This window comes from Quercus lobata, chromosome 9 (genome assembly GCF_001633185.2).
Source record: "Quercus lobata isolate SW786 chromosome 9, ValleyOak3.0 Primary Assembly, whole genome shotgun sequence".
NCBI classification, from domain to species: Eukaryota; Viridiplantae; Streptophyta; class Magnoliopsida; order Fagales; family Fagaceae; genus Quercus; species Quercus lobata.
The window spans coordinates 43,873,650-43,887,096 of record NC_044912.1 but is presented as its reverse complement, the minus strand read 5'-3'; the positions used below and the strand labels follow the sequence as shown (position 1 = coordinate 43,887,096).

At 31.7% G+C, this 13,447-nt stretch overlaps 1 long non-coding RNA gene across 1 annotated transcript; it reads right to left on the bottom strand.

Moving 5' to 3' along the window:
• Positions 1–1,067: 1,067 nt before the first annotated feature.
• On the bottom strand, positions 1,068–2,808 carry LOC115959566. The gene is made up of 3 exons (XR_004084921.1): positions 2,731–2,808; positions 2,535–2,608; positions 1,068–1,166 (listed from the first exon to the last, which is right to left on the bottom strand). It is a non-coding gene; the product is annotated as an uncharacterized LOC115959566 (long non-coding RNA).
• Between the last annotated feature and the right edge of the window lie 10,639 nt (positions 2,809–13,447).

The following is a 13,447-nucleotide window of genomic DNA, read 5'->3' as shown; positions in this document are numbered from 1 at the left end:
GACAATAATGTATTAAAAGCACGAGGCATTAAAAATACAAATGCACTGTCACAAATTTTGATTGAATTCCACTGTGTCCCTGCAGCGTTAGTGAAGTTTCACCAACAACCTCCCTATGTACCCTCTAATTCTTCGTATTTCTCCGTGTATTTATTGGGTTGGCAGAAGAGCTTATATAAAGTTTGACTACCATGTGAAAAACATAAATGGGTTGGGTTGAGGCAGGAGTAGCGAAATGTGGCCCAGGAAAAGAAGAAGAAATTTCCTTACGTGTGTCTATAGTGTTGTGGTTGTGGGGAAAGGGGGAAATTATTGACTCCAACAAAGGCTGATGCCAAAATTAGTTAATGACGTCTAATAAGTAAAAAGCAAAAAGAGCTAGGACTCTTATTAGCTCAACCAAATATTTTTAGTTAATGTTTTTATCTAAAACTAGTCGTTAACCTGTGTGATGCACAGGATAATTAAATTTAAAATCACTTATATTTATAATAACAAGGATAAAACAAATGTGTGACTGCATTAAAGATAAATTAATATAAATGAATCTAAATGCTTAGAAAGGCTTTTAGAATAATTTCCCAAAAATTGAAGAGACCAATTTGATACTGTTAAGGTCTAAAAAATAATAATTGTGACTTCTTAGGATCAAGCATGCTATCTACTATAGTCAGACCTAAAACACAATTATGCAATCATAAAAAATAAAGGATTTTCAAATTTTAACATATATATCATTCTAGAATTCCATCTATTCTTTTTATTCTTCTTAAACATGCACCTCTAAATTCTAATTAACATTGAATACGAGCTTAAAGGAAATCAAATATCAATAAGAGCCTAATTAGCCTAGAAAAAATAAACTAAAAGAAAAAAGAGAATACAACATAAAAATAAAGATGGTAATTTTTTTTTTTATAAAAAAAAAAAAAAAAATCAAGGCAATGAGAGAATTTTATGCAAAATCTACATTCATTTTTGCACCAACAAATCTATACAACTTCATATTACATATAAATTAACATTATTTTCTAATATAAATTATTACATATAAATAAACCTCATTACATAAATATATTCTACACTTATATGATTTTGGAGATCATTCACCTAACAATCTTCCCCCAAGCATCCTCCTTCTAGAGTTCCATCTCTTTTCTTTAAACCTACATATGAACAATTTTAAGTGAAATAGTTTCAGCCAATGATTTCAAGTAAGTAGAAGTCACTTTTGCCCAAATCTAAGTGCCCTTTTTTTCCCTTTTGGAGTGTGGGTGGGTTTTGCCTTTTCTGATTGTATGCTCTTACTATGCAAAACCAAAAAAATAAGATCCTAGAGTTTCTTATGTTTCAACATCTTATAGCCTTACACATCATCAAACACCATCAGCATGAGATGTTAATTCTGTGAAGCAATGTGAAAAAGAGTTGGAAGACATTATTTGCCAAACTGACTGAAGCCATCCTGTTCATATATTCATTGCATGTATGTGTGCAAAATAAAAAATAAGTTTTGTTTTCTTTGCTCACCATGACCAATATATATCAATCCTAATTGAGCACATATGAGTTCAAAATAAAGATAGCAATATCAATTTTTGTCTGCAGTGATTTTTCACTTTCATCAACCAAGACCATTTGTTATAATGAAGAGCTACGTCATTGTAGAGTTTATATATGGTATAGAATACGAGTAATGGCAATTGACAACACAGCCACATGCATCTTATTTCATTCATATATAATTTAGTTCATCTTATTCGTTCAAGTCAAAATTTACTTCTCAAAGCAATGAAGGGGACACCACAATGATGCAATCATTTACAGTAAACTTAATCCAAAAGTTCAAACTTTGAATCTAAGTATCATGAATAACCTAAACCTGCAACAATAGACTTTCCATGAAAACCGAACAAATTATGGATAGAATTTGAAGCATTCAAAAGCATCAATCATTGCTTGTTATAATAGATATATAGAATCAAAATGGGTAAAATATTATTTTGGTTTCTAAACTTTATCAAAAATTTGTTTTTCATCCCTGAACTTTAAGGAGTTCATTTTTCTTCCCTAAACTATTGAAAAGTTCGTTTTTCATCCCTAAACTATTGAAAAATGTTTTATTTATGTCCTTAAACTTTACTTTTCATCTCTAAATTATTGAAATCAGTTCCTTTTTCATCCCTATTTTTGTCTCCAAACCATTAAAAAGCTCTTTACAAAGTTTAGGGATGAAAAAAGAACTTTTTAAAGTTTAGGGACGAAAAACAAATTTTTGTCAAAGTTTAGGGACCAAAATAGTATTGTACCCAATCAAAATTCATGGCTATGTATAGCACATTGCTTTATAGTTCCTATGCTACAATAAATTCCATGATAATTGTTATGCCAATTCTTTGAAGATTAAAAATCTCCCCAAAGTGTACTTATAGGAACTTGTTTGGACTTGTCGAACTTCATAAGGTCGGAGATGTGAAACACAATTTGTACATTATAAATAAATTGAAACTAAATAAAACTCACCAACATTCTACCTTTTCATACTGGAAAACCTATCAGCATCAGCCACTACAGTTGGCTTTGATGCTCCAACAACCATTATATAGTCCTAGGACATCATTCCAAATTTAGAGGTTAGAGAAAATGGCTAAAAATTTACAAAAGGGCACAACAATCTCATAAAATTATAACAGTACATTTAAAAATATAAATAAAAAATAAAAAGCCTACCTATTATGACCCACAGCCTCAATTCTCCCTTTCTCTCTTTTTTTTTTTTTCTTTATTTTGTTGGTAATGTTGCTCTTTGATGAAATCAACAATAAGCAAAATTAGTCAAAGCAAGAAATGAAAAAAAAAAAAAAATTAAACCATTCGTAGGAAGTGCAAAGCAAGCAAGAAAGAAAATTAAACCTATAAACAATGTGCACAAAATTTGTTGTATATCATAGTAAATGACATATTAGTCAATTCATGGAGTCAAAAAAGTAGTTAAGTTGTCTACAATCAAATTAATTTTTTATTTAAATAAATATATTTGGGAAATTTATATTATAACCAAATTAATCATTTGCATAGAAAAATTAATTTTTTACAACCATAGTATAGCTACTTAGATTTATCACAACATGAGGATGGGAAAAAACTTTGAATGGAAAGATTTCACATCAAATTTAAAAGAGATTTCATCGAGCATATGTTATGCAACACCAAAAGAACACCTATAAAATAGATTAATTCAAAGCAACCCAAAAAAGACGATTCAAGAGAAAACACTCACCATTTCATCTCATCAAGCAATTAAGTTCCCAACAAATAGGCCCATGAGTATAAGTTCCCAATAGCTTTGATGACCTTGAAATAAATTGAATTTTTGCATTTTGATTAAACAATGAGAAAAACAGTATAAGACCCAAGATAAATAAATAAATAAATAATTAAAAAAAAAAAACAAATTTCATCGAATAGTAGAGAGAGAAACCACCCCTTTAGAACCAAACACAATCTTGAACATCTGCTAGATTAATGAATGACTTTAATTACCAACCTTAAAACTATTAAAGGTAGCTTTTGCTTGCTTGCCAATTCAAGATCTGTCAACCAAACCAAAATTTACAATTGGAGAATGTATATGTTTTCTAAAAGAATAGAATCAAAAGAAACCTAAAATCAAGTTCAAAGAATAGGTGCCATCCATAGAAGCCAGTCATTCATTTTGAGTTGGAGAAACATAATCCAAATAAAATAAAATAAAAAATTGTTGGCAACTTTTGTTATATTGTATGAAAAATGCCACTTTAAAAAGAGGCCAATGAAACATCACTTAAGAATTTTATCAAACTATTTGTGCACATGTAACACTATGAAATTTATCCAAGTTTAAAGTAGGGGTTTAAATAGTAGCACAAAAATTATGAATTGATGCATAATTCAAATGTAATAACAAAACTCTAAATAATCACTATCTAACATGGCCAATTTGCTTCAAAATAAAGGATACCATTTAACCACATATTAAAACAACTTTAAATATAACAACTTGCTAAGCATGGCCTCCAAATTATTTGCAAATTAAAGATTTATCAACCAATTAAGTATTGCCATAGTCTCCATATATATTCGCACATCCATTTCTTGATCCCAAAAAAAACTACTTTCTATTCTTCCCATATGTTTCGATTTGCATTTCCACGAATTGGGCTTTATGTAATACTACAAAATAAGTAAAAATTCTTCAAATCCTACGTTTAGAAATAAAACATTTCATTCATATGGTAAATTTCAACTAAACCCACCAAACAAAAAAGAAAAAAAAAAGTTTTGATCTTTGGAGTTATAAACCTGTTGGGAAGCCTTTAAATCATTGTGTAGGACAACTCAGTCTTTTGGGTTGGAGAAACGAACAGCCTAGGAGGCGATCATCAAGGCCACTCTCGCCTTCAACAACACTGTTGTCAATAGCTCCAATTTAAATAGTTCGGATTAAACCATCATGCTTCTTCATCATTGTTAGAGTCAAAGAAAGGAGAGAGGTAAGAAGAAGGAAGGGTTGTAGAATGAGAGAATGTGCTTTGGCATTTTAGATAGAGGGACAGAGAAGAACGTAGAGAGAGATAAAGAAAGAAGTTGAAGGAGAAGGAATATGAAAGGTACAAATTTGTAACTTCTTAAAGCCGGAACGTTGTGTTTGTTGGTTTTTAAGGGAAAATGTTAGTGAGAATTAGATTAAGAGTTTGAAATATAGGTTTTGGCAAAGATGAAGAGAGAAACTGATATAAATAAAGATATAGATAAATAGATATAGTGGTGGGAATTATGGTGGAGATAGTGGTGGGAATTAATAAATGGGCTTTACGGTGGAGATTGTGGTGGGAATTAAATTAATAAGAAGTAGGCTTTATGGTGGAGATAGAGGTGAGGTTTGTAACTTCCTAAAGCCGGAACGTTGTGTTTGTTGGTTTTTAAGGGAAAATGCTAGTGAGAATTAGATTAAGAGTTTGAAACTATAGGTTTTGGCAAAGATGAAGAAAGAAACTGATGTAGATATAGATATAGATATAGATATAGTGGTGGGAATTATGGTGGAGATAGTGGTGGGAATTAATAAATGAGCTTTATGGTGAAGATAGTGGTGGGAATTAATTTAATAGGAAGTGCGCTCTATGGTGGAGATAGAGGTGAGATTTGTAACTTTCTAAAGTTGAAACGTTGTGTTTGTTAGTTTTTAAGGGAAAATGCTACTGAGAATTAGATTAAGAGTTTGAAACTGTAGGTTTTGGCAAAGATGAAGAGATAAACTGATATAGATATAGATATAGATATATAGATATAGTGGTGTGAATTATGGTAGAGATTGTGGTGGGAATTAATAAATGGGCTTTATGGTGGAGATTGTGGTGAGAATTAATTTAATAAGAAGTGGCCTTTATGGTGAAGATAGAGGTGAGATTTATTCTATTATTTGAAAATTGATAAAATCTATTTTTAAATTGTTGGGAAAATACCAAAAAAATATTATGAAAATAATACAATTACTGACGTAACTCAACATGAACGTAGCAATATTAAATATTACACTTTAATTTTTTTAATAATATATAGATATGCACGATTTAAAAAGAGTTAACCTTTATATCGAAAAAGTATACTATATTTTTTCTCTCTTATGAGTTGGTGGAACCTATCAATTATGAGTCCCATCAACTATTAAGGGAACAACATAAATAAAAAAGACATGATCTATTTTCTCCATTAATTACCTTAGAAGTTCAATGTATATATACTTTGAAGTCAGTGTCCACCATTAATGAATGTACCACATTCGGCAACCTTTTCAGTCCCAAATAGTAGTAATTGCTAGCAAATACTACGAAATAGTGACAGCATTTCAAATCTTATTAGTGGAGCATTTAATTGTAGTGTGTAGATAGTCAAGGTTTGATGACCCCAGTTTCATGGAGGTCTTGCTGTAAGCCTGAATCCTCAAGGTAGGGTCCTCCGTACCCTAATTAATAGCCTTGACTTAACTGGGGAATTATCTGCGTAATGATCAGACGAAGGTCTAGGCTAGGTCAAGATAAACTCAACCAGCCTATGCGGTTCACAACTCAAATGGAGTGTATGAGATGCCACCGAGGAGGCCACCCATGATTATCTCCTTACAATTTTTTTGTCGGTAGATTAATACTCTTTTTTTCTTTGGATCCATGAATATTGGCTAATTATATTCAATTGCAAAGGCCAAATTCTAGCTAGCTTGAAAAGCTGTTGGAAATGGAGTCATTAGTTTATTCAACAACTTAATGGTATAATGATATGGATTAATTCATCAAAAAAATAATGATATGGATTAAAAATTCATTAGATTCATTGATACAACAAACTTCATAATTTTTTTCACAATTGTTAAAGTGACAAATTATGATTAGAGTATAATAAAACTATAAAAGTGATGCTAGAATTGGTTCTTAGGATTTTTAGGCTATTTACTTGAATATCTTCTATTGGTGTGCTTTCTCGCCTGCAAAACATAATCCATCTTACATGTGTTTAAAATGGAGTGTGAATTTAATGGTACAAGTTTGATAATTAACAAATTTGAATGTGAGTATTTTTTTTTTTTTTTTTGAGATAGAAATCATACTTTAACATAATCAAAGTATATGTATATGAAGTTCTCTCTTAAAAACTTGAATCCCTCCCCTTACTCCCTCAACCCCACAAACACTTATACTTGTGGAATAACCATCATGCTAAAAGTGTGTGGTGATCAATTTTAATGTGAATTATTGTCAAGTTAAGATGTTGAATTAATACTTTTACCTCCCAAAAGTGCTAAATTAAGACAAAGAGAACCCCAAACTAAACATCAATCTAGCAATGGTATATAGTACTCTTAAAAGCTTCTACTTGATTTTGCCCTTATTAATTAATTAATCTAAGGGCACGCCCAATTTTACACTCAATTTTAAAATTGGTTGAAGTAGTTAATTATAAGTGGTGGATAATCATTTTCATATGAACGTATCACTTTAGCAAGCTCTCAATTAGGCATGATCTAAACTTAGTGTTTATTAATTATCCTAAAAATGACTTATTTTTAATCCAACATGTAAGACTCTTATAGGTTTTTTTTTTAAAATATTTATGTTAATGTACTTTTTAAAATAGAAGTGCACTTTATCAAGTTTAAGTAAAATACTAATCCAGCCACATTTATTACATCTTCAACTTTTGGAAAATGTTCTTATTAGAAAAGATTGAGATCTAGTACAAATAGCAATTGTTTTTCAAAGACTGCCATTGAAAGTTAAAAGGTTCACTTTTAATTTAAGCTCTATCCAATTAGGCTCCTTTTGTACGGCATCATCCCTATTGGCTCTATCCCATCTTAGAGCATCCATAGCAGTGGAGCTAAATTTTTAGCAATTTAGCTCCACCAAAAGTTACTTTATCTATTTTACCTACACACATACTGCAGCAGTGGATCTATTTTAGTTTTTAATACAATAAAATAATATAAACATTACAATAAAATAATATATGTCTTACAATAAAATAATATATCACACTAACCACAAAAACATCTACAATAAAATAATATTTCATTCAACTACCAACACACCACCGCAACAACCATCAATCCCATAAAAATCACTGTACAACCACAACTCCGTCGTGCCCATCAAAACCAGTGAAGAAGAAAAAAAAAAAAAGCAGAAAAATCAACGCAACCAAATTGGAAAACACAGCAAAAGTGAAACCCAGAAGAACCAACAGACCCAAAATCCCACTGTTGCAGATTCGGAGAACAGATTAATAAAAGGGGTAAATTACTTTCTCATTGTACTCTTTTCTTTTCCTTTTTTTGATAATCCTTTTCTCGTTGTAGTAGAATAGGAGGAAACCACCACTGTTGGTGTCCTTGGCTTTAGCTTTTCAGGACTGACGGTTTAGAGAGGAGATCGAGCCATTTGGGTCTGGGTTTGAGAGATAGAAAGATAAGAAATCACCACCGCCATTGGTGGTGGCGACTGTGGCCATGAGAGAAGGAGGCACTACTTGAAGGTTTCATCCATGGAGGCCAAAGAGAGAGGGTTTGAGAATGTTCTAGTAGGAAGAAAGAAGAGATGGAGAGGGAGAGAGACACGGAGAGAGAAGAAAAGCAAGAAAGAATAAAAAATAGATAAAGTAGTGTGAATGTAAAATAAAAAATTAATTTTTTTTTTTTAGCTCCAAGTTACAGTGCACATCTATAGATAGATGTGCACTGTAGCAATTCATCTAAATTTTTTAACTATGGCTCCACTGCTGTAAGCGTTTTTTTGTGTCTGTGGAGCTAAATTTTAACAGTATAACATTATAGCTACACTGCTATGAATGCTCTTAGGCCCTTGTAAATGCTAATCAACTAGTTCGCTTTGTCCATCTTCTCTTCTTCAATAAATTATCCCTATTTACCCAAAAATAAATAATAATAATAAAGTCAAAACCGCAACCACATGGCGCACCTTCTGTTTCCACTCCTCCCATTCTGAAGACCAACAAAAGAAAGCTCTATATATGTTGCTACTCTCTCTAATTCCCAATTCCCAATTCCCAACTCCTCCTACTTCAAAATATTTCATCGTGGTACTGATATACGTACTTCACATATCAAAAAATATCTTCTTCTTTTGTTAGAAGACAAAAAGTATCTTCTTTATGAATATTTGTATGCGTCTCTTGCTGTTTTCTTGAATTAGGTGATCCTATTCAAGGGCGGAACCAAGATTCATACCGGGAGGCCAAAGCTTAAAACCAAAAACAAAAAAATTATGAAAATAAAAACTAATATTTATTTCATATTCAACAAAATACTGCATACAAAATAAGTATTTCTTAAACATAACATATTATAAAACACATCAACAAAGTATAACATACAAAATAAGTGTTTCTTATTTTGTAAACGATTTTTATTTAGTCCATATTTATTTTTTTATTTTGTTTTTGTAGTTAAAGGGGCATGAATTTTATTTATTTATTCCTTTTTTTGTAGGTCAATATCTAAATATTTTAGAGGAGGAGAGACAAATATATATTTATATATATATATATATATTTAAGGGCAAATCTTAATTTTTTTTATACTAGTTTTTTTTTTTTTTTTTTAATTGGGGGGAGGCATGGCCCCCCTCTGCCCTAGTGGAGGTCCGTCCTTGGTCATATTCTTGGTGGGTCTTTGTTACTTTTTTTGTGGGATTTTAGGTTTTATTTGTGTGTGTTTTTAGTTCTTACCTCACTACACTCTATTTGTTTGAAAAGAAAAAGAATAAATAGCATGTGTTGCAAGTGGGTTATCATTGGATCATAAAAATGTCTTTCATTCTCTATTTTATTGGGTTGCATGCAGTATGGGGTTCTAAGTTCTAATTACTTGATGGGTCTTCTCATGTTTGCCTTTGTAAGTTTGGTGCTGATGGGTATAGTCGAAGAACCTCATTTAACCACCCCATCTGCATTATAATTGTACAGTTTGTAAGATTCTGACATGATACAGTAAAAAATAAAACTATAAAAATAACACTGTAGCACTAAGGTTGCCAACCTTGTCACCATGTAGAACCTTCACTATGCATTTATGTTCTCTCTAATTCTTTTGAAAGGACACATTCTCTCTAATTTAATATTGAATAAACTAAAGTACAATTTCTTAATATTAAGTTTTGTACTTTGACTTCTTAAATTAACTTCAATTAAATTCATATATATATATGATTGTATTAATTTACATGGTACTAGTATAAGGAAAATTTTTAAGCACTTTTAAAGTATGGAGAAATTTAGGCATTGATTGATATAGTACTAGTATAAGGAAAATTTTTAAGTACTCTTATAGTAGGGAGAAATTTAGGAATGATAATTTTGTTCAACCCTGCTTGACCCATCCCGCAAAGATAATGGGTTAGGGATAGGGTAACATTTTAGCTCCACATCATCAGGCTAGAATGAGACAAGACAAAATCATGCAAGGTGGAGGCAAAGACCTCATCCTTTAGCCCCGCACCGCTCAATTGCCATCCTTAGAGATATTATACTCCTTCTTCTCACATTCATGGTTAGCTTTACCATGAATTTAATTAGTAGACCCTACTATGAATGTGAGAAGAGGAAACATCATTTTCTGTGTTCCGGGTGGAGTAGCTAAGAATTACTCTTAGTATAAACAAAATTATCTCCCAAAGAATATACTTAAAATCACTAATGTAACTCACTAACTAATGTAATTACATAGTTGAAATCAATTAGGGAATTTAAGTAACCATGTTTAAGTTATCTCTGTCAATTTTATACTTAACTGTTGAAGTTGATATATAGAAAATTAAAAGAACAAGAACGCAGAAAAATCAAACAAAATCCATACCAAAAAAAAAAAAAAAGGGAGTAACTTGAAAAATTCATGGCTGGTAGGCCTCCATCTATCCACAGTGGGAGAGAGCATATCATGTTTCGAAAATATGCATCCTCTCCCTCACATGTGGTCCACTCTCATGTGAGAGAGAAAAAATGTGAGAGGAATGATACATATTTTCGAAACATAATAGATTTTCTCCCAGGTACCCAGTAGAAAAGGCACAGTGTAACTAGCAAATAGTAAAATTTTATGGATGGTCAAGCCATTAGGGTGATGCCAAGTGTGAAGATAGGACGTGTGGGAATGGGTAGTGGTACTGTGAATCAGTGATGAAGCCCAAGTGAGTCCAAAACATTATATCGATCTTGTGCTGCCTCGCGTGTGGGGGTTAATTACCTGGAACATTAATTTAGCCTACATTCATGACCTATAATTAGCACCTATTTACAAAGGTTGGTGCTTGATAAGTGTTGCAACCCAATTCATTACATAGCCTTATATAAGGCCCAAACTAAAACATTGGCCGAAAAGGCCCAAAATAAAATAGGGGCAAAACATGAGGCCATGACCACAACACTATTACACATGACAGCTTGCATCTCACAACGAAACCCTCGGTGAAAATCATACCAAAGAAAAAATAGAGTCAGGAGAGTATTCTTAGAAAGTGTTATCACTGCATAAAGAGAATAACTTAGCTGAATAACAAGCTTGTCATGCACCAATATGACAAGTTTCTCTCTCCCACAAATTACATCCTCTCTGATCCCCAAAGCTCATTTCAGCGAAGGCCAATCTCATGTTTCAAATCTCATAGTTTTGTTCTCATGAGATAATAAAGTCATAAGAGATGATGCTGAAAGCTTTTTGGCCCAACCTATTATGTGGAATACATATACAACTTTCTGCTCTAACATAATTTTTTTTGGGGGGTACATTTTTGCATTTGCTGATTCTTTGTTGAGTTCGTTAACATTTGTTTCCTTATTATTATTATTATTTATGTATGCCAATGCTATACTTTTGTTAAACTTTGAAATCTTGACTTCACATCATGACTTGAAGTCATGATTCCAGCTGGGTGTATGGGTAAAACTATGCATTTTTTTTTTTTGGGTAATAAACACTACTCATATTAAAATGTAATGACTTTGATGGAAAATTGAATCATTTAGTGCTCATCTGGTAAGAGCCAAAATGTTTTTATTTTCAAAATAATGTGAAAATAATTTTTAGATAATTAGGTTGGAATATAGTTTTTGAGAACACATCATGCAAAAATCATTGCACACATTGTGAGATATTTGGCCCCACAATCCAACAATTGTGAAATTGAGTGTAGGTTTGGGTTTGATAGCAGGTGCTTCCTTAATTTTAGTGGTGGGTTTTTTTTTTTTTTTTTTTTTTTTTTTTTTTTTTTTTAAATTGGGTTTTAGGGTTTTCTTCGGAGAGACCTTCCCTTCTAGGACTGGAATTCTATACTATATACAAGTATATTTTAGACAATTTTTTTTTTTTTGGTTGATACCTTAGAACTTTTCTTATCTTCTACTGCGGTATCCTAGAAACTCAAACCCAACATCTGAACATGTTTAACTGTATAGTAAAATTTTCAAAAAGAAAACAATTCTCTATGAATATTTTGGGAGGTCAGTCTCATGGTCATGGCCTCTTATTATGTGTTTCTTGTTAACTAATTAAAATTTTCTTAATATATATTTACATATTATATATACTGGCTACTTTTGATTTGTATGGCATCCAGATTAGATTTGAACCAAATTAACATAATCTATTTGTTTATATACCAAATTGTCATGTATTTTTTTTTTTTGTTAATAAAATTTTAGATTCTTGTGTTAGCTTGATTCACCATCATGTAAACTGTGATGGGCTATTCTAGGGCAAAATTATGGCAAAATTTAGCCCAATCATTCCCAGAGAAGTTTTAGAAACCATAGTCCATACCTCTCTACCTCTATAGTTCTGTATCAACCAGAGAACATGAGAATATCCAATTTGAATATTCTTCAATCAATACCCTTTGATGGTATTAATTAATTAATTAATTAAAGCCATTATAAAAATATCAATCACTTGAAAATAAATCATCTAGACATGTACCTCAAAAAAAGACACAAGAAAATAAATCTTTAATAAATTGACTACAGTCACAAATCTTTTTTGTGTTATTTTTATTTTCAAGTTTTAAGTCAAAGGTTACAAATTCTTAACCTACCTGAAAATGCACCCTATAGTTTGTTTAGACATCACCCATTTCTTTTCTTATCATTTTCCTCCCTATAAAACTACTAAACAACAAAACCTTGTTAAAAAAAATCCCTCAACATCCATCCAAAATCATTGCAAACTCTTAAGTCTCAACATTATTAGTTGTCAAATTCAAATGCCATTATCCATCTGTAACTTTTTACATTTTAAAACCAAAATCTGACTGGTGCACTTGCAACACAAAGAGTAATAGTTCTTTCTAACAAGCTACTAATTTATACCATTTATATTAGCCTCATCACATGCGTTTTGTGCTTGTGGATGAGGCTTAATTTAGCACTGTTTCAGAACTAATTAGCAATCTACCACTTTTCTAGTACTCAAGTTTGACAAACTTGAGTTCTAAATGGTACTCGAGTTTGTCAAACTCGAGTTCCTAGTGAGCATTCCAATGTGGCACTGTCTGAGTTGGCATTTGGGCATTAAAAAATGCCACATAATACTCGAGTCTAATAAGCTCGAGTACTGTGTTAGTGTGGTACCCGAGTCCCCTAAACTTGAGTATGGCTCGGGTTAATTACTTCCACAATGCAGACTCATACTCAAGTTCACTGAACTCGAGTATGGTCGAGCTACTTAAAACAATTTTTCAATCTTACTCCCACTCAGCCTTACTCTCTCATCTGTAGCAAAAAAAAGTCTTACTCTCTCATCAGTCTCACTTTCTCAATTTCCCTCTCACTCTCTCAATCTCACTATCATCTCGTTCTCACTCTCCCACATGCTCTCAATCTCCCTCTCAGTCACATAGCACATTGA